The sequence below is a fragment of the Schistocerca cancellata genome, chromosome 2 (assembly GCF_023864275.1).
Source record: "Schistocerca cancellata isolate TAMUIC-IGC-003103 chromosome 2, iqSchCanc2.1, whole genome shotgun sequence".
Classification (NCBI taxonomy): Eukaryota; Metazoa; Arthropoda; class Insecta; order Orthoptera; family Acrididae; genus Schistocerca; species Schistocerca cancellata.
In genome coordinates, this window is record NC_064627.1 from 900,097,868 (window position 1) to 900,124,459 (window position 26,592).

General features: G+C 39.9%; 1 protein-coding gene across 1 annotated transcript in view; it reads right to left on the reverse strand.

The window, feature by feature from the left end:
- LOC126162838 (brefeldin A-inhibited guanine nucleotide-exchange protein 3) overlaps nt 1-26,592 on the reverse strand; it is a 294,784-nt gene that overhangs the window by 251,871 nt on the left and 16,321 nt on the right. The gene's annotated exons all lie outside the window — the stretch shown is intronic.

Here is a 26,592-nt window from a genome sequence, read left to right on the forward strand (position 1 = left end):
GTTGCAGGTTACCACAAGCAGTGCAATGTCATCAGCAATAGGTAGGTATACATCCTCAAGTTTTTGTGTCAAAATGAATGATCCTTTAAAATCTGAATGTGCAACTGCTGAAATCTTGATTATTCACCTGATATTTTAGTCATACAGCTTTCAGCCATCTTATGAGAAGCCAATGGACTGAAGCTACAGTACTTGTTCTGGCCTTTTAAACATGCAGACAACACCATTTCACATGCAGCCTCAGATACACCAGTGGCAGAGATGTCATTCGGTGGCAAAGATCAGTGCATAAACTGAATGTATGGTTAGTTAGTAGATTAATGCTGGGATATCGATATTTTGTTAGTTGCTATACTGTAACAATGTCCTTAAGAGTTTATTAACGAAAGTGCCAAACTCCATGTTTGGTCCAGGGTGAAACCTTTATATCTGTTAATGAAATTTTGTGTCTAATGAATTTCTACTGCTTTCTTCATGATCAAGTCTCAAAAAGATGAAGTTGATGCTTAAATTTTGACATTATTATACCACATACAGTGACCACTGTCAAATCAGTGCTTTGCCACAGTTGATTTATTGGGCTACAAGAACTGGATTTGATTTTTGGTGTTCTATGCACCTTTCATGGATCATGCACAGTCTGTCAAATATATGAAAGGATACACTCATGGGGGATCTTGTAAGCTGCGGCCTTGGTAAGCTGCAGCCTTGATTAACATCAAACCATCCTTGACAGAACCCAAAATGACTGCTGTCTTCAGTGCAGGGCAAAAAATCACTTTCACTTTGTGCTTGGAGTGGATGACTACAGGATTCCCGCATACAGTGGGAAAGCCACGGATTCAAATTCCTTTATTTTATATTTCTCACTTCTTAAGTCTACCTTAGATTTCATTAATATCACCTTACATATCTGTTGTGGAGAGTCAACATTGCTTCAAAAACTCCTTTTAAATACAAAAGCTCATCAGCACATCTTTCCCTTTAGTGCTGCTATGTGCACTGTGAAAGAAAGTTCTGAGAACATCCCTCATACAGTAAGGGTGGTGGTAGCTATTTGCATGTAATACAAATCCATATGAGTTATACAGCTTGTTTAAGGAAGAGGAGATTAGAAAAAGGAGATTAGTGTTTAATTTCCCATCGACAAAGAAGTCATTAGAGATGGAGCACAAGCTTGGATTAGGGAAATATGGGGAATGCAATTGGCTGTGTCCTTTGAAAGGAACCATTCCAGCGTTTGCCTGAAGCAATGTGAACAGCTTGTTCAAACATGATTTTGCTTGAGTTATTTTTATCTGATAATTTTTTTTAATTTTTAATTTTTTTTTACTTTGAGGAAAGTCACTGGAATCAGCTAGTTTGAAATGAATACTATTTTGGAGCTATATTGATGACACATTTGCACTGTGCGCACATCCTGAAGATATGTTCCAGGGATTTTGAAGCATCTATATTGCATACATGGAAATATTCAATTGTCATTGGTAACTGAAAAGCAGGGATGTTTTCCATTCTTTGATGTTTTCATTCAGTGCAAAGAAGAGGGAACATTGGGACACACAATTTATAAGAAACTGACTTCTAGGGACTTCAAGTCTTCTTGTCTAGGACCTGAGAGGAATTATGATCTTTGGTGTAAATGTGTTCATCATGTTCCCATCTAACACGAAGCAAGGAATCAAGAACCCTTGATTATTCCACAAAAAATTAAAAATATACTTTATTGGCCACTACTTCCGAAAATTGGCCAGTTATCAAAATTCAGGTATTGAAAACTCCTGCTAGCTGCAGGCTGGTAACAGCAGCAGGATAAGTAGTAGGCTCTTAAAAAGGATCTCTGTTGTTTAAGATCCAGGCAACAGTTTTATTTGAAAAATATCATGTAATCGAGTACATATTAAGCTACATATAGAAGATAAATGGCAGCTATTTAATCTAATTGAGGAAGTAGCAGCCTTTTTAAAAGTAGTAGCTTTACTTACAATTTACTAGGTTACATTCATCTGACGTAAACACAACTAGTACTAAGTTGTATAGTGATAATTTATTGTCGATACGTATATGTCAAATTCAAATGTCCCTCGCCTCATCACTGCCCCAACGTGATAAGCACACTTGTCATAAAAGATCTTGTTGTTTGTCTCCACCTCACGTCAAATGCATTCACATGTATGCTTCACTTCGGAGCACACACATCACCTGCGATTTGGTCAAACAGTAAGCATGGCGGCACAGTATTTGTTTGAAGAACAATGAGATATGGTTTTCGTTTATGGGCTAGCCAATGGTAATGTGCATGAAGCTGGAAGGTCATATGAGGAACGGCACCCAGAAAGAAGCCACTCACACCCGGAAACATTTACAGCAATTCACCGGCGAGTTGGCAAAACATGCTGAATAGCGGGATATCATGGTGATGCTGGAAGACCTCGAACACAACAGGATGCTGCATCTGAAGAGACTGTTCTTGAGCACTTCGAGGAAGCACCTACAACAAGTACTCGAGTGGCTGGACATGACATAGGGATCACTCACTGGTGAGTCTGGGAGGTTTTGAGGGATGATGGCCAGTATCCATTTAGTTTCCACCCTGCCCAAGACCTAAATCCTGTGGTGAACTATGAACACAGGCTAGGGTTTTGCCAGTGGTTTCTGCTATGTGCTGCATGAGATCCCGACTTCCCTGCCATTGTGTTGTTTACCAATGAGTGCACCTTCCATCGGCATGGCCTTTACAACACTTGAAACGGTCATTACTGGGCAAGGGGAAATCCTCACGTCACGTATGTCCACCGACACCAGGAACAATTTGGGCAGGCATTGTGGGTGACCATCTGATTGGGCCAGTCCGTCTACCTCCTCAACTTACTGGGAGAAATTACCTTCAGTTTTTGCAAGAAACTGCCTGCTGGAAGATATTCCCCTGGACATATGGCTACACGTGTGGTTACAGCATGATGGGTTGCCCCCCACCCACACATAAACGTTGTGCTGTGCACTGATATTTAAATGAACTCTTCGATGGCTGGGTAATTGGCAGAGGTGCTCGAAGGACATGGTCCCTGTGATCACCAAGCCTCGCACCACCAGACTTTTTCCAGTGGGGATCCTTCAAGGTTCTAGTTCATCCACTTGGATGCAAATCGCTAAGAAACAAAGAGAAATTAATGGATCACATTCAACATGCTGCCAATCACATCAGAGCAAAGCCAGGAATCTTTGAAAGTGTTCGGCAAAACACCGTTCGACATTACCGAGCTCGTGTCACGTCAGAGTGTCGCCAGTTCGAGCACCTGCTTTAAGTGAACAATGTCCTAGCTACAAAAAAGGCCTTTTCAAGGCTGACACAATTTGTAAAAGACTTCCTGTATATGAACTAACAGCTGTTAATGGGTTAGTTTGATAAGTCTTATCATGAAGCTACAACGGATGTATCAGGACCCTGGCAGATTTGCCCCCAGAGCGGAAGGCTGGCACGCTACCACCAAGCGTGCGGGTCACCTTGGATACATCACGATGCAGGCAAAGCATTCATGGCCATGCATTGTCCAGAGCATCCGGCAGTTTGTTTTGTTTTCTTCATATTCTCATTATTTTCAATAATGTTAGTTACCTTCTCACAACCTTTCGTTGTCACTTCAGAACAGTTTTATTTTATACAGCAGATTCTATCATGTTAATATTATTGTTTGCTTGAAACTCAAATGTTCTCTTAAATAGCTACCTTCTTCCTTTTAAAATTTTTTTTCCTCTTTGCTTTTGTATACAATTTCTCTGTTACTTGAGAAAATATAGACAGTTTCGTTTTTAGTTCCATTCTGTCCTTGCCAATTCCATTATCTGTTTATTTTCTTATTGGAGAATGTGTTAAACACATGCATCATGCTCCTCTTGGCAAATTCCACAACATATTGTCACATAGAAGAAGGTGTAATTAGATGAATGACAAACACTAACTTCACTTAACGAAGGTTTATGCAGCACTTGCACATACAAGAGCGTGGAGCGAACTGCCTCCGGCCTGAACACATATGGTATATATACAGTTACAGAACATTCCAGTACAATGATTCTTGACATTTGTGGATACTTCTAGAATGTCCTCGAACTGAGTATAAAAACTAAAATTTTTCAGTTCTGGTGCGTTTTGAACTCACAACCCTCCATGCAGCAGTCTAGTATCATAACCATTACACCACGGTGACTGTGCTACTCCGCTTCTTCTGAGACATTGCTCCCTCCTTAAGAGAACAGCATCTCGGTGTTACATCCTCCTTGTCCAGGAACGAGTCATCGGTCCTGCATATTCCAACTCCCGATGACTGATGTTCGCCCTTGCGGTGATCTTAGAACTTCCTTTGCCACTATACTCTTCGTCACCTTTCCGCTTGTTGCCTGTTGCTGGAGCTCCGAATTTACCCTGGGTTGCAATATCCTTATAGGGCTTCATTTGAAGAATGTGGACCGTATCTCTGATCATTCGTAGTCTTGTGTCAGGGTCAAAACCTTCAACTTCATAAGTAACATTAGACAACTTTCCTACAACCTTATAAGGTCCAAAGTAGTACCTGAGGAGCTTCTCAGAGAGACCAACCTTCCAAACAGGAGTGAAAATCAAAACAAGGTCACCAGGCTGGTAGACAACAGGGCACTGGCTCGCATCATACCTTCAGCGATCGTTTTCTTCAGCCTGCAGCATGTGGAGTTGAGCTAACTGCCAAGCTTCCTCAGCTCTGGTTAACACCTGGCCAATGCAGTCGTCGTCCACGTCATCAGGATGTAACGGAAACACATTGTTCATCATCATAGTCGCCTCACACCCATGCACCAGAAAAAAATGGCGTAAATTCTGTGGTGTCTTGTTTGGTGGTGTTGTAGGCAAACATCACGAAAGGTAGCACCTCATCCCAGTTGCTCTGCTTAACACTGACGAACATTGATAGCATGTCAGCCAAGGTCTTATTAAAGCATTCGGTAAGCTCGTTAGTTTGTGGATGGTAGGCAGTCGTCATGTGATGAGTAATGTTGCACCAACAGTTTATCTCTGTCACAAGATTTGATTGAAAAACTTACTTGAAAAACTTACTTAACTACCTTGGGGCAACGTGTTTTAATACAATGTCTTCCACAATGAATTTGGCTACCTCAAATGCTTCGGCTGTTTCCACGGCTTATGTAATGGCATAGCATGTCAGATAATCAGTTCAAACAATAATCCATCTATTGCCACTATCAGACGTTAGAAGTTGTCCGAGGAGGTCAATCCCAACATGCTGGAAAGGCGTTTCAGCTGGTGGAATTTGAGTCAGCCAGGTGGTTTCTGAGGAACCACCTTTCTCCTCTGGCACTCGCGACAGTGCGACACATAGTGACGGACACTCCTAAATAAACCTGGCCAGAAAAATCTCTTGTGGGTCCTATATCGTATGTCTTAATAAATCCTAAACGTCCGGCTTCAGATGTTTCACGGAATTTCTGTAGAACACCTAAGCACATGTGTTTAGGAATCACTGGTAGCCACCTCTTTCCAAACGGATCAAGGTTTTTCTTGCAAAGTAATCCATTAACTACCTTAAACTGTCCTTTCAAATCCTCTGACCAATTTAAGGCAAGCATAATTTGAGATATCTTGGTGTCCTCCTTCTGCACAGCAGAGAGATCCTGGAGTGCAGCGAGACAGTCACTATCTTCATAAAAGTCTTGATGGTCTTGCACAGAGTTTCTCGAGAGACAGTAGGCATCTAGGTGTTTTCTTCCACTTTTGTACACTATGGTAATGTCATACTCTTGAAGACGTAGTGCCCACCTGGCAAGTCATCCTGTTGGATCCTTAAGACCTATCAACCAACAACGTGAATGATGGTCTGTAACAACTGTGAATGGCCTTTCATAGAGATACTGTTGAAATTTGCACATGGCCCAGATCATAGCAAAACATTCTCTTTCTGTAGTTGAGTAGTCTCTCTCAGCTTTTGTAAGTGTCCTAGAAGCATAGGCTATAGCCTTCACTTTTCCATCCGAAATTTGTACCAGAACAGCACTGATCCCATACCCACTGGCATCTGTGTGTAGTTCTGTAGGTGCTCTCTCATCATACAGACCAAGTAGAGGGTCAGTCGTCAGAGCTTTTCGCAGTACATTGAAAGAATCTTGTTGAGCACTACCCCAGATAAATATAGCATCGGCATTTAACAACTCTTGGAGTGGCCTGGCTTTTGACACAAAAGTCTTTGATAAAACGACAGTAATAGGAACATAATCCAAGGAAGCTTCTCACATCTCTAATACTTTTAGGAATAGGAAATTCCGTTATAGATCTCACCTTTTCTGGGTCTGGCCACACACTTCATTTGACTCACGATGCCCAACTATTTTGATTTCTTTTGGTCCAAAGAGACACTTTCTTGGATTAAGTTTCAGTCTGTCTTGTTGGAGACACTTAAGAACGGCCTTCAGTATTTTTATTTGTTCATTAAATGTCTCTGAGAACATTATAATGTCGTCTAAATAACAAAGACTTAGAAGATTATCCATCATCCGTTCAAAAGTTGCTGGTGCATTACACAAACCAAACGGCATGACCTTAAACTCATACAGGCCCTCAGGGGTGATGAATGCAGTTTTCTCACGATCAGTCTCATCTACTTCAATTTGCCAGTATCCCGAGTACATGTCCATGGTTGAGAAAAACTTAGCCCCCATCAGACAATCTAATGTATCATCAATTCGTGGAAGGGGGTAAATGTCCTTTTTAGTTATCTTATTAAACTTCCTGTAATCAACACAAAAGCGCCAATTGCCATCCTTCTTCCAGACGAGAACCACCGGTGATGACCATGAGCTCTGCGAAGGATGAACGATGTCATTCTTCATCATTTTCTCTAGCTCGTCACAAATTGTTAGACGTTCCACTGCTGACACACGGTATGCTCTCTGGCTTATTGGTTGATGGTCTCCAGTGCTAATCCAGTGCTTCACTGTCAATTTGTCTAATTTGCTCTTCGCCTGTGGTTTGAAGCATTAAGAGAACTCTTGAAGAATGGCAAGTAGCTTCTTCTGTTGTTCCTTAGTGAGATCTGGTGATAGTCAAGCTAGAAGATCTTGTCTCGTAGTGGTAGCGCAAATTTCGCCCACAGACTCGGCACGAGAGTTTTCTATGATGCTCAGCTGTTCGGCAATTAACGGCTCAGTGTTTGCTACGCACATGCGTCTTGGAAGGATCTGCGGTTCTCGGCGACAATTAAGTATCCAAAATTCACCAAATCCATTCTTAAATGAAATGACACAGGCTGGGATGACCAAGTTATTCTTCAGTGGTATGCTTCTCTTACATTCAATTACAAGATCCTTGGTCGATACATGGCATGAAATATGATAGTTACCTTTCTAGCGCTGACTGCAGGAATGATCACTTCATCAGGCACACGTAGTCTCCACACACTCAGATGAGCAACTTCCTGTCCACAGCATCTCATCTCATCTCATCTCATCTAGCATAATCTTCGAGCAACCACAATCTATAATTGCCTGAGAAGCTTTCAAAAAAGTCCCACCCGAGAATGACATCATGCATACATTCTTGTAAGACAATGAATTCTAAGGGCTGTGTACGACCACTTATACTCACATGAATGACACATCTTCCAGTAGGTTTTACATATTTCCCATTAGCCACCTTCAGCAGAGATGTTTTGTTGTCGACGAATACGGTTTTCTGCAACTGGTGATGGTACTTCTCCGAAATGACTGAATATGATGCTCCAGAGTCCACAAGGGCTTGGGCTGGTTAGCCACCCATGAGGATATCGACATAGTTTCCTGTCATTTTTGTAGTGATCGATGGTGGAGGATTTTTCTCTTTGGCGGCCTCACCTCCAAGGAAGGTCGCACCCTTTAGTTTTCCAGGTCGCGGCAGCTAGGTGATCGGCTGGGGCTTCTAAATGGTGATGAACACCTGTTGGGGAGCATCCTCTCAAGTGGCTAGCTTGTGGCGATGGTGACCTACGTCGTCCTGCACCCACATCTTGTTCATCTTCATCGTCCTGGAGTTGGTGCTGGCTAAGATCGGTCTACTGTCTTCCGCCATGGGTGTCATCAAATATCTGCCACCTTTCTTGACAATAGCACAGCACATGTCCCAGTCGTCCACAGTGATAACATGCTGGTTGGTTATCCTGGGTCCTCCAGACGTCAGTTTTCCTTGGTGCCCAAACAGGTTCCTCATGCGGCATTGTAGGAACGTAACTTCGTCTGGGTCTCGACTTTTTCACTGTTTTAAAGGGAAATGAAGGACGAGAGATTGGATTCAATGTCTTTTCCACTTGCTCCCAAGTGCCTTCTGAACTTCCTCTCTCACTATCTGATGAACACTTATGAAATCAGTTCTTTCTTCCATCACAGACATCAATAAGACGTTTGGAAGCCGTTCAAATATCTTGCTTGTAATTCTGTTCTGATGCACTGTCTCAATACACTGGTACCACTTTTTGAAGTATACTGGCACCATTTTATGAAGTCGTCTGCTGTCAAAACCTCCTTCAGGAGTAGGGCTTGATACATGTCCTCAGCAACACCCTTCAGGAGATGCAAAACCTTATCTTCCTCCTCCATTCTACGATCCACCATTGTACACAGCTCCAAGACGTCTTGAATGTAGGATGCTTTAGTTTCTCCTGGACACTGTGCCCTGCACTTTAATTTATCTTCAGCCCTGCACTTCTGTAGTTGTATGTCACCGAAATCGATGCGCAGTTCTGCCTGGAATACTTCCCAGCTTGTGAACTTCTCCTCGTTGTTCTCATACCATTGTTTGGCAGTGCCCTCCAAGTAGAAAAATAAGTTAGCCAAACATACGGTGTCATCCCATTTGTTAAATGTGGCTATCGCTCATATACCTTCAGCCACTTGTTTGGATCTTGGCCATCGTCACCAGAGAACCCAGAAGGACGTCTCATGTGGCGGCACACAGTTGCTGTCATTGCAACATCCTCTTCTCCTTCTGTCTTCGATAGACTGTGATCTGTTGGATAAGGCTCCAATTCGGGTTTCTCGCTATGTAAACGGCGGCTCTGTCGTGGCCTGATGGGAGCCACTGCGTCGTTGATAATGTGTGCTATCACAAGTTCCAATACCCAGTGCCTCAACCAGAATAATGTCACGCAGAAGACGGTGTAATTAGATGAATGACAAACACTAACTTCACCTAACGAAGGTTTATGCAGCAGTTGCACATACAAGAGTGCGGAGCGAACTGCCTCCGGCCAGAACACATACAGTATATATACAGTTACAGAACATTCCAATACAATGATTCTTGGCATTTGTGGATACTTCTAGAATGTACTTGAACTGAATATAGAAATTAAAATTTTTCAGTTCTGGTGAGTTTTAAACTCACGACTCTCCATGCGACAGTCTAGTATCATAACCACTACACCACGGTGACTGCACTATTCAGCTTCTTCTGCGACAATATGACCTCTGTCGTTTCTGGTGCCATATCATAATTTTCCCACTGAACAAGCATTCTTTAATTTGTTCTACTTTCACAACAAACTCCCTCATTATTATTTTCTGTGCATGTCTGTGCAGGTATTCCTACTCCTTGTAACAATGCAATTTTGTTGGTCCATGGGTTTGAATGTTTTTCATGGAATATATTTTTTTTATTTTTAGAACAACAGTGCTATTCTGTCTTAAATGCCATAAAATTTTGTAAAAATATATTTAATTTCCCACTCAGAAAAAAGCCTACAGCTTAACCTCCTACCTGCAATGTCCCTTTGTAATACAAACAGATGTTCTGATAGCATTATACTATACCATTTCCTCTTACTTACTTTGTGTTGCAATTCCAGTATCCTATTTTTAGATCCCAGAATTCTGAAATTTGTCGTATCAAAATAAATAAATAGAAACAGCTATGTTTCCAAGGGTCATATTATTATTGTAATCTAATCAACTTCATGTAGTAATTTGGGGGAGAGGAGGGGGATGGAGAAGGGCTCAGAAGCAGGTGGGAGTGCCCTGTGGCCTCAAGTTGATACCCAAGTTTCCTGTGGCCAGCGCTCCTAATATTGTTTCCCTCTGTTCAGAATACTGACATTCTAAGAACTTGCACTGTCAACAGGTCCTCTGAGGACCAAATGGTACACAAATGTGCAAGATCCCAAAAATTTTGGTGAGATTTGCAAAACCTCAGCAGATCTATGATCATAGCAGTTTCGGCCGACATCAGAGTGCTTAAAAATTTGTGAGCTGATTACGTGTCAGCATAAGTCTCCAGTCAATATACGAGGTGTGATAGGGAAATTTTAAGAATGGGCTTGTAATTGTACAATGATGGTACTTATATGCTACTGTAATGCATCTAATTCAAAATAGTCCCCTTATGACTGAACACACCAACTCCAATGTTGTTTCCAGTTTTGTAAACATTCCAGGAAATTTTTTTCCTGAAGTGTGTTAAGGATGCTCTCCGTATTTGACTGGATGTCTTCAATAGTCAAATCGCTTCCCTTTCAGTGAAAATTTCAGTTTAGGGAACAGGTAGAAGTCCGCAGGGGCCAAATCAGGGGAATGTGGCAGTTGTAGAAGCACAGAATTTGTTCAAAAATTCAACGATAGAGAAGGCATGATGAGCCTGAGCATTGTCAAGATGTAGCACCCTTTCCACAATACAGGCCTTTTCTTCCACACCTTTTCGCGCAAACGCTCTAGGACCCATTTGTAGTATTCCTGAATAATTGTCTGTCCTCCAGGGATAAATTCATGATGCAAAATACCGGTAGAATCAAATAATAATAATAATAATAATAATTAATAATAATAATAATAATAATAATAATCACCAACATTGTCTTCACCTTTGACAGACTTTGCCGTGGTTTTTTGGTCGTGAAGAACCTGGAGTCTTCCACTGCGAAGAATGCACTTTGGTTTCAGCATCATATCCTTATACCCACTATTCGTCACCTGTAATTACCCTCTTTAACAAATCTGGGTCATTTTTAGTCCGATTAATCAGTTTTTGGCACACTTCAAGTCGGTATTGTCTCTGGTCACTTGACAACATTTTGGAATAAATTTTGCGGACACTCAACACATGTTCAGATCTTCAGTTAAAATTGCCTAAACTGCATAGAAACTTAAATTAAGTTCATCAGCCACCTCCCTAATTGTAAGTCTATGATCAGAGCGCACTAAGCCGTGAACTTTCACAACATTTTCATTCGTTTTTGAGGTGGAAGGACAGCGGGACTGCGGTTCATCTTCAAATGATTCACGGCCTTTTTTAAATCTGTTGAACCAGACAAAAACATTTGACTGGCTCATACAATTATCTCCAAAAGCCGTTTTTAATAGTTCGTAAGTCTCAGAAACTGATTTCTCAGTTTTAAAACAAAATTTCGCACAAACTTGTTGCTCCATTTTTACAGTCATTTTCAAGCAGACAGAATCTGGCAACAAGCCCTAAAAGACCATCACTTGACCAGCTGCCACAATGAACTGAATAAAGGAAATGCAGTTTCCTGTCAGAGGGTATTCGAGGACAAGGCGATGATTCACTCCCCACCCTCTATGTACCTGCCCACCAAACCATTCTTGAAACTTTCCAATCACACCACATAGTTATTTAGCAATTGATGTCTCTGTGTCACATGTGCAACATTTAGTCAAGAACGAAGCAGACTGACTCGCCACACAGTCTGCAATGCAGATTGATTAGCAGACCATTATATTTGTTCTCCATAAAGCAACCAATCAAGAGTGTTAACTTATGGTTGCATTACATGAATGTTTACAATGGGAATTGGGCTCTATCCTTGTTAATGCCCTTTATCCTCAATGAGAATTTAAGGAGATGGGACCTGGATAAACTGAAAGAACCAGAGGTTGTAGAGAGTTTCAGGCAGAGCATAAGGGAACAATTGACAGGAATAGGGGAAAGAAATACAGTAGAAGAAGAATAGGTAGCTTTGAGGGATGAAGTAGTGAAGGCAGCAGAGGATCAAGTAGGTAAAAAGACGAGGGCTAGTAGAAATCCTTGGGTAACAGAAGAAATATTGAATTTAATTGATGAAAGGAGAAAATATAAAAATGCAGTACATGAAGCAGGCAAAAATGAATACAAACGTCTCAAAAATGAGATCGACGGGAAGTGCAAAATGGCTAAGCAGGCATGGCTAGAGGACAAATGTAAGGATGTAGAGGCTTATCTCACTAGGGGTAAGACAGATACTGCCTACAGGAAAATTAAAGAGACCTTTGGAGATAAGAGAACCACTTGTATGAACATCAAGAGCCCAGATGGAAACCCAGTTCTAAGCAAAGAAGGGAAAGCAGAAAGGTTTAAGGAGTATATAGAGGGTCTATACAAGGGAGATGTACTTGAGGACAATATTATGGAAATGGAAGAGGATGTAGATGAAGATGAAATGGGAGATACGATACTGCGTGAAGAGTCTGACAGAGCACTGAAAGACCTGAGTCGAAACAAGGCCCCCTGAGTAGAAAACATTCCATTAGAAGTACTGACGGCCTTGGGAGAGCCAGTCCTGACAAAACTCTTACCACCTGGTGAGCAAGATGTATGAAAAAGGCGAAATACCCTCAGACTTCAAGAACAATATAATAATTCCAATCCCAAAGAAAGCAGGTGTTGACAGATGTGAAAATTACCGAACTATCAGTTTAATAAGCCACAGCTGCAAAATACCGACTTATCTTAGAAGAAAGATTAAGGAAAGGCAAACCTACGTTTCTAGCATTTGTAGACTTAGAGAAAGCTTTTCACAATGTTGATTGGAATACTCTCTTTCAAATTCTAAAGGTGGCAGGGGTAAAATACAGGGAGTGAAAGGTTATTTACAATTTGTACAGAAACCAGATGGCAGTTATAAGAGTCGAGGGACATGAAAGGGAAGCAGTGGTTGGGAAGGGAGTAAGACAGGTTTGTAGCCTCTCCCCGATGTTATTCAATCTGTATATTGAGCAAGCAGTAAAGGAAACAAAAGAAAAGTTGGAGTAGGTATTAAAATCCATGGAGAAGAAATAAAAACTTTGAGGTTCGCCGATGACATTGTAATTCTGTCAGAGACAGCAAAGGACTTGGAAGAGCAGTTGAACAGAATGGATGGTGTCTTGAAGGGAGGATATAAGATTAACATCAACAAAAGCAAAATGAGGATAATGGAATGTAGTCGAGTTAACTCGGGTGATGCTGAGGGAATTAGATTAGGGAATGAGACACTTAAAGTAGTAACGGAGTTTTGCTATTTGGGGAGCAAAATAACTGATGATGATCGAAGCAGAGAGGATATAAAATGTAGACTGGCAATGGCAAGGAAAGCGTTTCTGAAGAAGAGAAATTTGTTAACATCGAGTATAGATTTAAGTGTCAGGAAGTCATTTCTGAAAGTATTTGTATGGAGTATAGCCATGTATGGAAGTGAAACATGGACGGTAAATAGTTTGGACAAGAAGAGAATAGAAGCTTTCGAAATGTGGTGCTACAGAAGAATGCTGAAGATTATATGGGTAGATCACATAACTAATGAGGAAGTATTGAACAGGATTGGGGAGAAGAGAAGTTTGTGGCACAACTTGACCAGAAGAAGGGATCGGTTGGTAGGACATGTTCTGAGGCATCAAGGGATCACCAATTTAGTATTGGAGGGCAGCGTGGAGGGTAAAAATCGTAGGGGGAGACCAAGAGATGAATACACTAAGCAGATTCAGAAGGATGTAGGTTGCAGTAGGTACTGGGAGATGAAGAAGCTTGCACAGGATAGAGTAGCATGGAGAGCTGCATCAAACCAGTCTCAGGACTGAAGACCACAACAACAACATCCTCAATATAATGTAATTAGTACTCTCCCCATGGGTTTCAGTATAGTCACCGTTTTGCAGCATTATCATTAAGATCATTTGTACATAAAGGAAAAAGTAGTAAAAGTCGAGGACCCTGTGTAGATCCTCATAGTCCATGACTGATTAGCAATTCTGTCGATGAACACAGTGTTGTTTTGTAATGTTTCCAGAGGTTGTGTCATTCGTTGCTTTATATGACAGAACTTATCCATTCACTTGCCATATATAGAATTCCTTTCCTTTCCAAACCATTTGGTAAAGTTATCATTATAAGAAGCATCATATGCTTTAGATAGGTCCATAGACATCCCAGTGTTTGTTTCTTTCTTTTATATGGATTTTAGGAAATCATGCTAATACATACTGACAAATCATAAGTGACTAAATCCTAGTTCGTAATCTGACAGCAGTGAATTCTTTTTTTATAAATCTAGCAGCATATAAAAAAGGTTACTTAAGGAAATCACGGTATGAAGAGCAGTCACAAAATTTTAATTATCACCTCAAAAAATAAGGCCACATAATTTTTTTTCCTGCAACCCTGGTACAAATTTAAATCCTTACACCACAGGTTAGAACATATATAGGTACCATAGTAGGGAGAAAACAGACAATCCAACAAAAGAAACTCACCAAAATGATAAACCACACAAACACCTACCAATCCCACCACCAATACAACAAACACACCTTTCACAAAAGAGTGATTTATCTGACAGACATAAAATTATCTGACCAAGAAAGCAGCCTACTTGAAAAGGGTCCAAGCACAACATAAACACGATAGTGTCACACAAGACAGTAGAAAATATCATAACAGAAACTGAACACAAAGAATGAAGTGGAAGACTGTCTCTCTGTGAAAAACAGGGAATCACAAGACAAGTGGTGCAACAACGACTAGTGTACTATGATCAAGGTGATAGTAAAAAAAGTGAAAAATAAATCATATATCAGTTTTCTACATCTTGCATGACGCTTGGGACACGACAAAGGCTGTGTTCTGGGATTGCACGCACCAATTTAAAAATCCTGCCAAAATGAAGCAGGAGCAAAGATGTTGCAGCTGTGTCAGTCCAATCCAGATGAATTCTTTAGCTGCCTAATCATCATATTTAAGTGTTGGGATTATCACTATGACCTCAAGATAAACGAGCAAAGCAAATGTTGGAAACATCTGGATTCAACATCATTTACAAAGAAAAAAAAAACCATGAGAACCTGACCATCATTGGGCAAGGTAGTGCTGACTGTTAATTGTGGCTGCAATAGACTGGTGCAAATAGATTATGCTCGTAAGGGGCAAGTTACAAGAGCATACTGCCAGAATCTCCTCACAAGGTACAGGAGGCTGGCAAGACAAAGTGTTGAAATAACCTATCCAACATTCTGCTTTTGTGGGCTGATCAATGATTGCTTTCTCTTTTCTTGCAATTTGTTATCTCAAAATAAATAAATAGTAGAAACAACTGGATTTCTGAGGCTCATATTATTATCGTCTATTTAATCAAGCTTCATGTAGTAATTTGGGGGGGGGGGGGGAGGAGGAGGAGGAGGAGGAGGAGGAGGAGGAGGAGGAGGAGCAGCTGGAAGTGCCCTGCGGCCTGAAGTTGATACCCCAGTTCCCTCCTAGCATGTTGGGCATTTCCAGAACGATGATGAGATGCTTTTCAAGGTCAAGTATTTCCCAAACAGCCAAATGGCAGATTTCTACAAAGTATCTGCCAAGCCATTTACTGCTGGGAAAATTCATTAAGCTATTAGATGGGGTAGTAAAAGAAAACTTATTAGAAATAAATGGGAAGTGACTGTTGTTGTTGTTGTTGTTGTGGTCTTCAGTCCTGAGACTGGTTTGATGCAGCTCTCCATGCTACTCTATCCTGTGCAAGCTTCTTCATCTCCCAGTATCTACTGCAACCTACATCCTTCTGAATCTGCTTAGTGTATTCATCTCTTGGTCTCCCTCTACGATTTTTACCCTCCACACTGCCCTCCAATGCTAAATTTGTGATCCCTTGATGCCTCAAAACATGTCCTACCAACCGATCCCTTCTTCTAGTCAAGTTGTGCCACAAACTTCTCTTCTCCCCAATCCTATTCAATACCTCCTCATTAGTTACGTGATCTACCCACCTTATCTTCAGCATTCTTCTGTAGCACCACATTTCGAAAGCTTCTATTCTCTTCTTGTCCAAACTAGTTATCGTCCATGTTTCACTTCCATACATGGCTACACTCCATACAAATACTTTCAGAAACGACTTCCTGACACTTAAATCTGTACTCGATGTTAACAAATTCCTCTTCTTGATTAACACTTTCCTTGCCATTGCCAGTCTACATTTTATATCCTCTCTACTTCGACCATCATCGGTTATTTTACTCCCTAAATAGCAAAACTCCTTTACTACTTTAAGTGTCTCATTTCCTAATCTAATTCCCTCAGCATCACCCGACTTAATTTTACTACATTCCATTATCCTCGTTTTGCTTTTGTTGATGTTCATCTTAAATCCTCCTTTCAAGACACTGTCCATTCCGTTCAACTGCTCTCCCAAGTCCTTTGCTGTCTCTGACAGAATTACAATGTCATCGGCGAACCTCAAAGTTTTTACTTCTTCTCCATGAATTTTAATACCTACTCCGAATTTTTCTTTTGTTTCCTTTACTGCTTGCTCAATATACAGATTGAATAACATCGGGGAGAGGCTACAACCCTGTCTTACTCCTTTCCCAACCACTGCTTCCCTTTCATGCCCCTCGACTCTTATAACTGCCATCTGGTTTCTGTACAAACTGTAAATAGCCTTTCGTTCCCTGTATTTTACCCCTGCCACCTTCAGAATTTGAAAGAGAGTATTCCAGTTAACATTGTCAAAAGCTTTCTCTAAGTCTACAAATGCTAGAAACGTAGGTTTGCCTTTTCTTAGTCTTTCTTCTAAGATAAGTCGTAAGGTCAGTATTGCCTCACGTGTTCCAACATTTCTACGGAATCCAAACTGATCTTCCCCGAGGTCGGCTTCTACCAGTTTTTCCATTCGTCTGTAAAGAATTCGCGTTAGTATTTTGCAGCTGTGACTTATTAAACTGATAGTTCGGTAATTTTCACATCTGTCAACACCTGCTTTCTTTGGGATTGGAATTATTATATTCTTCTTGAAGTCTGAGGGTATTTCGCCTGTCTCATACATCGTGCTCACCAGATGGTAGAGTTTTTTCATGACTGGCTCTCCCGAGGCCATCAGTAGTTCAAATGGAATGTTGTCTACTCCCGGGGCCTTGTTTCGACTCAGGTCTTTCAGTGCTCTGTCAAACTCTTCACGCAGTATCTTATCTCCCATTTCGTCTTCATCTACATCCTCTTCCATTTCCATAATATTGTCCTCAAGTACATCGCCCTTGTATAAACCCTCTATATACTCCTTCCACCTTTCTGCCTTCCCTTCTTTGCTTAGAACTGGGTTGCCATCTGAGCTCTTGATATTCATACAAGTGGTTCTCTTCTCTCCAAAGGTCTCTTTAATTTTCCTGTAGGCAGTATCTATCTTACCCCTAGTGAGACAAGCCTCTACATCCTTACATTTGTCCTCTAGCCATCCCTGCTTAGCCATTTTGCACTTCCTGTCGATATCATTTTTGAGACGTCTGTATTCCTTTTTGCCTGCTTCATTTACTGCATTTTTGTATTTTCTCCTTTCATCGATTAAATTCAATATTTCTTCTGTTACCCAAGGATTTCTATTAGCCCTCGTCTTTTTACCTACTTGATCCTCTGCTGCCTTCACTACTTCATCCCTCAGAGCTACCCATTCTTCTTCTACTGTACTTGTTTCCCCCGTTCCTGTCAATGGTTCCCTTATGCTCTCCCTGAAACTCTGTAAAACCTCTGGTTTAGTCAGTTTATCCAGGTCCCATCTCCTTAAATTCCCACCTTTTTGCAGTTTCTTCAGTTTCAATCTGCAGTTCATAACCAATAGATTGTGGTCAGAATCCACATCTGCCCCAGGAAATGTCTTACAATTTAAAACCTGGTTCCTAAATCTCTGTCTTACCATTATATAATCTATCTGATACCTACTAGTATCTCCAGGATTCTTCCAGGTATACAACCTTCTTTTATGATTCTTGAACCAAGTGTTGGCTATGATTAAGTTATGCTCTGTGCAAAATTCTACAAGGCGGCTTCCTCTTTCATTCCTTCCCCCCAATCCATATTCACCTACTATGTTTCCTTCTCTCCCTTTTCCTACTCACAAATTCCAGTCACCCATGACTATTAAATTTTCGTCTCCTTTCACTACCTGAATAATTTCTTTTATCTCGTCATACATTTCATCTATTTCTTCATCATCTGCAGAGGTAGTTGGCATATAAACTTGTACTACTGTAGTAGGCATGGGCTTTGTGTCTATCTTGGCCACAATAATGCGTTCACTATGCTGTTTGTAGTAGCTAACCCGCACTCCTATTTTTTTATTCATTATTAAACCTACTCCTGCATTACCCCTATTTGATTTTGTATTTATAACCCTGTAATCACCCGACCAAAAGTCTTGTTCCTCCTGCCACCGAACTTCACTAATTCCCACTATATCTAACTTTAACCTATCCATTTCCCTTTTTAAATTTTCTAACCTACCTGCCCGATTAAGGGATCTGACATTCCACGCTCCGATCCGTAGAACGCCAGTTTTCTTTCTCCTGATAACGACACCCTCCTGAGTAGTCCCCGCCCGGAGATCCGAATGGGGGACTATTTTACCTCCGGAATATTTTACCCAAGAGGACGCCATCATCATTTAATCATACAGTAGAGCTGCATGTCCTCGGGAAAAATTACGGCTGTAGTTTCCCCTTGCTTTCAGCCGTTCGCAGTACCAGCACAGCAAGGCCGTTTTGGTTAATGTTACAAGGCCAGATCAGTCAATCATCCAGACTGTTGCCCCTGCAACTACTGAAAAGGCTGCTGCCCCTCTTCAGGAACCACATGTTTGGGAAGTGACTATAAGTGGATATTTCAATACAGATTTCATCTCCAACAGTTATGATCAAGTGTACCTACAATTGATTTGGCTTGACCCTCACAGTTAGATGTGATCCCCATAAAATTACTTACCTAAGCAATGGCAGCAAAAACAAATCCCCATCAATCAGTTTTAACCAAGAAAGGAAAGCTAAGATTTCACAGACTTGCTGACTCAGTTACAGTTGTTAACATCAGGAGTGAATTTATGCTTTTAGTATCCTCACAAGCAGACATCATGATGGAAGCAGAAAAGCTGGTATGTTATTGCGGCAGGACAATGCTGACAGAATGTGTACCTGCTGGGAACAGTAAGCTGGGCTGGGCAGTTTTAACGCCAAGCTCAACCACTGTGGACATCACTTTGCACTTCCACCAGTGCATTTTTTCCTTATGCTCACCCACCAGCCAGCCAAGTGCTCACCCACCAGCCATCCAAGCCAGTCACATGTTGTGTTTATCACCATGCTTGTCTCTACTCAGTTTCAGATTTTCTGCTTCCTGTCGACTGAATTGCATGGTGATTTTTATTTCCTCTTACAGGGTTCAGTTCCACAAATGGTTGGAGCCACTGTTGGCCAAGACGATACCTTGTGCCAACAGTATTGTTGGGGGGTCATCATTACAACTGAGCAGATACTACAATGATGAATTCAGCAATTCACAAAAACAATATTAGAAGCAGAAATAATTTCCCTATAGACTGTGCCTCCCTCTCTAGGAATCAGAATGGAGTTTTACACTCTGATGCAAAAGTCTATAACAGGCTCTCAATGGATACCAGGCAAGAAACCGAAAATCCCAAAATATTTATAAAAGGACTCCTCACTACTGTAATGGATCTGGGAGATGTGTTATTTTCTACTGGATTTGTCAATACCAAATCTAATGGGGGAAGTTGTAAATGTTTTCTTATATTTTTGTCAGAATATTTTTTTGTGAATTGTAATTTGCCTTATTTTATGCTAATTTACTTATATTTTTGAGAGTGACAGCATATTGATTAATATTAGTAGATGTGACGAAGAATATCAAAGAGACTGGTTACAAGTGGAAGCTTGTGTGTTGTGTAAAATGTCTTTGACGCTGGAGCTGTCTTTGACCGTAGTCAGTCGGCAGTGAACTCTCGGTGTGTGTTGAAGGTGGAACAATGTGCAGGTCGCCGTTATAAATATTTGCTAGTGAACAGAAAAAATGAATTATGTTACTACTTTTTTTTTATATAAACTTCAAGAAGAAACCACATTCAAAGAAATGGTATTTGAAGCACCAAAAATGAGGCAAACACATTGAACCAGGTCATTTCTGCAGCCGACGAAACTGCATTGTGGAATCATACTTTCACTAGACGACTGAAGCCAACACAAAAAGACAAATATCGTCTTGTAAACATTTCACGGAAAAGGCACTGTCACGAAATATGCTAAATACAGTATATAAAAATAGTGAGCATATTTCACTACCACTCCTTCTACAGTATATCTACATGCCTGGACTCAGGACTGTAAATTCTGCCTAACTCTAATATTTTTAATAGAATCTGATTTTGCTAGTATACAGACAGCTAATAGTGGTCTGTTTAAAGTTTAAAGTATCAGATAATAACAGCAATTGAGTAGATAGGAGGAGCAGTGGCTTTCATCTAAGTAGTTGTTTTTATCATAACATACAAACATAAAGTAATCTGGAACTAATTACAGTAATTATCAGTTTGAGTAGTTAAGTGCTAGCCACAATTTATTGTTCATATACTTTACAGAAGTAGTCAGCACTGGTTACTTGTGCCTACTGACTCATTCTACATCTCTGAAATCTCTCTCCTTCATGATGGACTCTTGGAACGTGTGTGAATGAATGAACTGATGGTGCATTAAATGGTAAATATGTAGATAAGAATTAAAACCACGATCAAGTTTTTGGTTGCAGCTTGATATTTATTTTCTGAGGTGATGATTAAACTTTTATGGCTACCCCTCTTAAGCTTGTAATTGTTTAAATTATCTGCTGTATCCTTCTAATGTAATGTGGGAAATGGGGGAAGGGCGGTGGGCGGCGGGGGTAGTGACTTTAGCAAGCTTTGGAAAATCGGAGAAATACCCATAGAAAAAGAGAGATTAATTGTAGACATGAAAGTTTCTACAGTAAATATCCTGTGTGTTTTATAATACAATCTGGAATGTAGTCAAAATCACAGTTTTTTCTTTTTCGCATGATTTCCAATACAATGGTTTGTCTGAGTACCTTTATGGGTACTGACAAGAGACAGTGAATGAATATTTTTGATTAACTTCCTTTTCTGAGAGGAAAAGTTTTAGGAAGGTAATGTTGCGAGGGAAAATCAGAAAGTAACGCACAATAACTTTATTAACAAAAAGTTTAATAGGTAAAAAAAGAAAAAATAATATTAATTGCAACTGAGCTTATACCTTCTACCCACTTTTCTACATAGTCATGCATCATGGTACCAGTTTCAATATGCCCTCTTCATACAAGTGTGGTTAGAGTATAGCCATCTGCAGACTGCTAATTTCACTTCCACTTGTGTCGTAAAGCATTGGCCAGGCATGGGATGAAACATATTAAAGTCCAATGGTGCATTTTCAATGGTGCATGGTGTAAACTGTATGGTGGATGCCAAAATTTGGCAGTTATCTCATGAACAGAAGCAGCAACATGGAGGCAAGTATTGTCATCAAAAGTTTGACAGCATTACCATTATCATTGTGGCGTTTGTCGAGCAGGGCATGATGTAACTTAACCAAAGTTTTAATGTAGGCTGCGGCTTCACAGTGGTCCCATGTTCAGCAAAGTCCACCAATAACACCCCATTCATATTTCAGAACACTGTAACAAGTACTTTCCTTGCATACTGTTTTGAACACTAGTGCTGCTGACAAGATGACTCTTGTGTATACTATTATTTATGTATGTTTGATGACGCTGGCATTGATTTTGTGTTTAGCATTTGATGATGATACTATGCCTCCAGTATATTAGGATATGTTTTTATAAAACATATCAGAAGATGGTCACTACAGACTGAATCCGGTAATCTGATGACAAAAATTTGTGACCGTACGGTACATGTTACATTGCATTTAGGAACTTTCGGGTAATTGAACATGTATCAATAATTACAGATTTCTGCAGTTGTATACATACGTTTGGATGTAGCTGTAATACGTTGATGTACTGGTGGATATTGTGTGGTATGACTCCTGTAGTTGATAGTATAATTGGTATAATGTCAACTTTATCCTGATGACAAATGTTCTTGACTTCCTCAGCCAGTTGGATGTATTTTTCAATTTTTTCTCCTCTTTTCTTCTATATATTTTATGTGTTGGGTATGGATTTTTCAATTAGTTGTGTTAATTTCTTCTTTTTATTGGTGAGTATGATGTCAGGTTTGTTATGTGGTGTTGTTTTATCTGTTATAATGGTTCTGTTCCAGTATAATTTGTATTCATCATTCTCCAGTACATTTTGTGGTGCATACTTGTTTGTGGGAACTTGTTGTTTTATTAGTTTATGTTGTATGGCAAGTTGTTGATGTATTATTTTTGCTACATTGTCATGTCTTCTGGTGTATTCTGCATTTGCTAGTACTGTACATCCACTTGTGACATGATCTGCTGTTTCTATTTGTTGTTTGCAAAATCTGCATTTATCTGTTGTGGTATTGGGATCTTTAATAATATGCTTGCTGTAATATCTGGTGTTTATTGTTAGTCTTTGTCTATATTTTTCTTTTAGTTCTTTAATATTTGTATTATCTATTCCTATTTTCTGTCTGTATACTAGATATTTATAGGCATCTTTTTTTTCCATCGCTTCTATGCAGTCGCTATGGTTATCCAATATGTAATCTTCTTGTTTAGTGTGTTTTCCCTTGACTATGCTATTTTTCTTACATTTGTCTGTTCCAAAAGCCATATTTATATCACTGCTGAATACTTCTGTTACCTTTAGTAATTGGTTGAGTTCTTGATTTGTTGCTGCCAGTAGTTTTAGATCATCCATGTATAGCAAATGTGTGATTTTGTGTTGGTATGTTCCAGTAATATTGTATTCATAATTTGTACTATTTAGCATGTTGGATAGTGGGTTCAGAGCAAGGCAGAACCAGAAAGGACTTAATGAGTCTCCTTGGTATATTCCATGCTTAATCTGTATTGGCTGTGATGTGATATTATTTGAATTTGTTTGGATATTAAGTGTGGTTTTCCAATTTTTCATTACTATGTTTAGGAACTGTATCGATTTAGGAACTACTTTGTATATTTCCAATATTTGTAGTAACCATATCAAAAGCTTTTTGGTAATCAATGTACGCGTAGTGTAGCAACCTTTGTTTAGTTTTAGCTTGATATGTCACCTCTGCATCTATTATCAGTTGCTCTTTACATTCTTTGCAGCAGTCTTTTTGTTCTTCATTTATAATTTTGCTCTGTGTTGTATGTGTCATTAACTTCTGTGTAATGACTGAAGTTAATATTTTGTATATTGTTGGTAGGCATGTTATGGGGCGATATTTTGCTGGGTTTGCTGTTTCTGCTTGATCTTTAGGTTCAAGATAAGTTATTCCTTGTGTAAGTGTATCAGGGACTGTGTATGGGTCTGCAATGTAACTGTAACATAATTTAGTTAGATGTGAATGTGCTGAGGTGAACTACTTTAGCCAGAAAATTGCTATTTTATCTTTTCCAGAGACTTTCCAATTGTGCGTAAAATTAATTGCTCGGGTGACTTCATGTTGCAAAATTATCACTTCAGGCATCCGCGGTATCATCTTGTACGTGTGTGTTTCTGCTTGTATCCACCGTGCATGCCCTTTATGTTGTACCGGGTTTGACCATATGTTGCTCCAGAAGTGTTCCATGTCTGTTATGCTTGGTGGATTGTCTGTTTTAATGTGTGTGTTATCTATTGTCTGGTAAAATTTCTTTTGGTTTGTGTTGAATGTTTGGTTTGGTTTCCTTTTATTTTCACTTTTTTGTATCTTCTAAGTCGTTTGGCCAATGCTTGTAATTTCTGCTTCTTTTCATCTAATTGCTCTATCGCTTCTTGTTGTGAGATTTTACCTAACCTTTTTTGTTTTTTGTCTGATATTTCATTTCTTATAAATTGTGTTAGCTGTCCGATGTCTTTTCTCAGTTTTTCTATTCTGATCTGTAGCCTGTGTTGCCATGCTGGTTTTGTGGGTTTCTTCTGTGTGTTGGTTGGTTCTGATCTCTGCCTAGTGTGTATATTTAGTGTAGTGAGTGCTCCTATATAAACCAGTAGTTGTAACGCTTCCATAGTTGTATTTTCATTTATTTTGTTGTGTATGATTGCGTTGACAGTTGTTATTGTTGTTTCGACTTGTGGGTTATTTGGTGGTCTATGCAAGAATGGTCTAATGTCTGTATTTGTGTCTTTGTATTCTATATATGTCACCTGAAAATTTTCTTCTATATCTAACATGTGTGTCACTTCGTGTTCTATTTGTGCTTTTTCTGGTGGCTGTCTCAAGATTTCGTTTCCCTCTGATTGTTTAATTGATGCATGTTGTTCTTTGTTTGTTTGCTCTGGGATGTTTGAGTCCATTACTGTATTTTCTTCTTCTTCTGATAGCACATTATTTTGTTCCAGTATTTGTTGTACTTGTTGTTTGATGTTTTCTAATTCTGATTGGGGTATCTTGTTATTTTTTATTATTACACGGATCTGATCAGCTAGTCGTTGTTATGTTAAAAATTTTAATTCTGGGTATCTGGTAATAAATGTTGTGTATACTTGTGATCTGTATCCAGTTGCGTTGGTTCCTAAGTTTGTTGCTTGGTAATAACAGAACATGAGGTGTCGGTTAACTTCATCTGACCATCTCATCCTCTGTCTTTGTTTTCCTTCTAGAGTGGCTGCAGGAAGCATAGCCTGCAAAACATCTCTATTTGGATTTAAATCACTTTCCGTGTGGCTAGCAGTGTCATTACCATGACAGTGCTTGTCCTAGGCTTCATTAGTTCTGTCCTGAACCAACTAATCACACTGAAAGGGGGGTTAGCCCTATTAGTGGTTTGTTCTTTTCGTCGCCTTTTACAACTGGCAGAACATACCGGAGGCCTATTCTTTTCCCGGGCCTGTTATTATTATTATTATTATTATTATTATTATTTTGTATTGGGGAATGAGCATGTTTTCACTCCATACAGGACTTCTTGGTTTCAGGCATGAAGTGGTATGCCCACTGCTCATCACCAGTGATTATTCGTTTTTGAAAGTCATGCCCTTCTGCAGCGTAATACATTAAGTGATCCAAGGTTGTCATCATTCGCTGGTGCTTGTGATTGTCTGTCAGGTTCTTAGGCATCCAGCAAGCACTAACTTTCAGAAATTTCAACACATCATGAACAACAGTGTACAACGCATCATAGGAAATGCTGATCTGCTGCAATAAGGTTCACAGTTTCACACGCCAGTCGTTCACAATTGCTGCCTCAGTAGCTCCTACATTCTGTGGGGTTGCAGCTGTCACCAGCCGACTGGAGTGTGGCAAATCACTAAAGTTCACACAGCCCTCTTGGAAGAATGCACACCACTTGAAGACATTTCTACAGTCCATACAGTTGTCCCCATACCACATGTACCTGTGAATTTCACTCGGTTTATGTCCTTTGGCCCACAAATATTGAACAACATTTCATTGCTCTTCACAAGTTGATGACAGTAACATGCGCATCATGTTTGTTTCATGGTTCAGGCTGTTCTTGTTAGAGCTGCACATGGAAACAAAATACCATCTACAGCACAAACTTCAAATTATAATGTTGTTGTTGTTGTGGTCTTCAGTACTGAGATTGGTTTGATGCAGCTCTCCATGCTACTCTATCCTGTGCAAACCTCTTCATCTCCCAGTACCTACTGCAGCCTACATCCTTCTGAATCTGCTTAGTTTATTCATCTCTCGGTCTCCCTCTACAATTTTTAGCCTCCAGTACTAAACTGATGATCCCTTGACGCCTCAGAACATGTCCTACCAACCGATCCCTTCTTCTAGTCAAGTTGTGCCACAAACTCCTATTCTCCTCAACTCTATTCAATACCTCCTCATTAGTTATGTGATCTACCCATATAATCTTCAGAATTCTTCTGTAGCACCACATTTCAAAAGCTTCTATTCTTTTCTTGTCCAAACTATTTACCGTCCATGTTTCACTTCCATCCATGGCTACACTCCATACAAATACTTTCATAAACGACTTCCTGACACTTAAATCAATACTCAATGTTAACAAATTTCTCTTTTCCAGAAACGCTTTCCTTGCCATTGCCAGTCTACATTTTATATCCTCTCTATTTCGACCATCATCATTTATTTTGCTCCCCAAATAGCAAAACTCCTTCACTACTTTAAGTGTCTCATTTGCTAATCTAATTTCCGCAGCACCACCCGACTTAATTCGATTACATTCCATTATCCTCGTTTTGCTTTTGTTGATGTTCATCTTATACCCTCCTATCAAGACACTGTCCATTCCGTGCAACTGCTCTTCCAAGTCCTTTGCTGTCTCTGACAGAATTACAATGTCATCGGCGAACCTCAAAGTTTTTATTTCTTCTCCATGGATTTTAATACCTACTCCGAACTTTTATTTCATTTCCTTTACTGCTTGCTCAATATAGAGATTGAATAGCATTGGGGAGAGGCTACA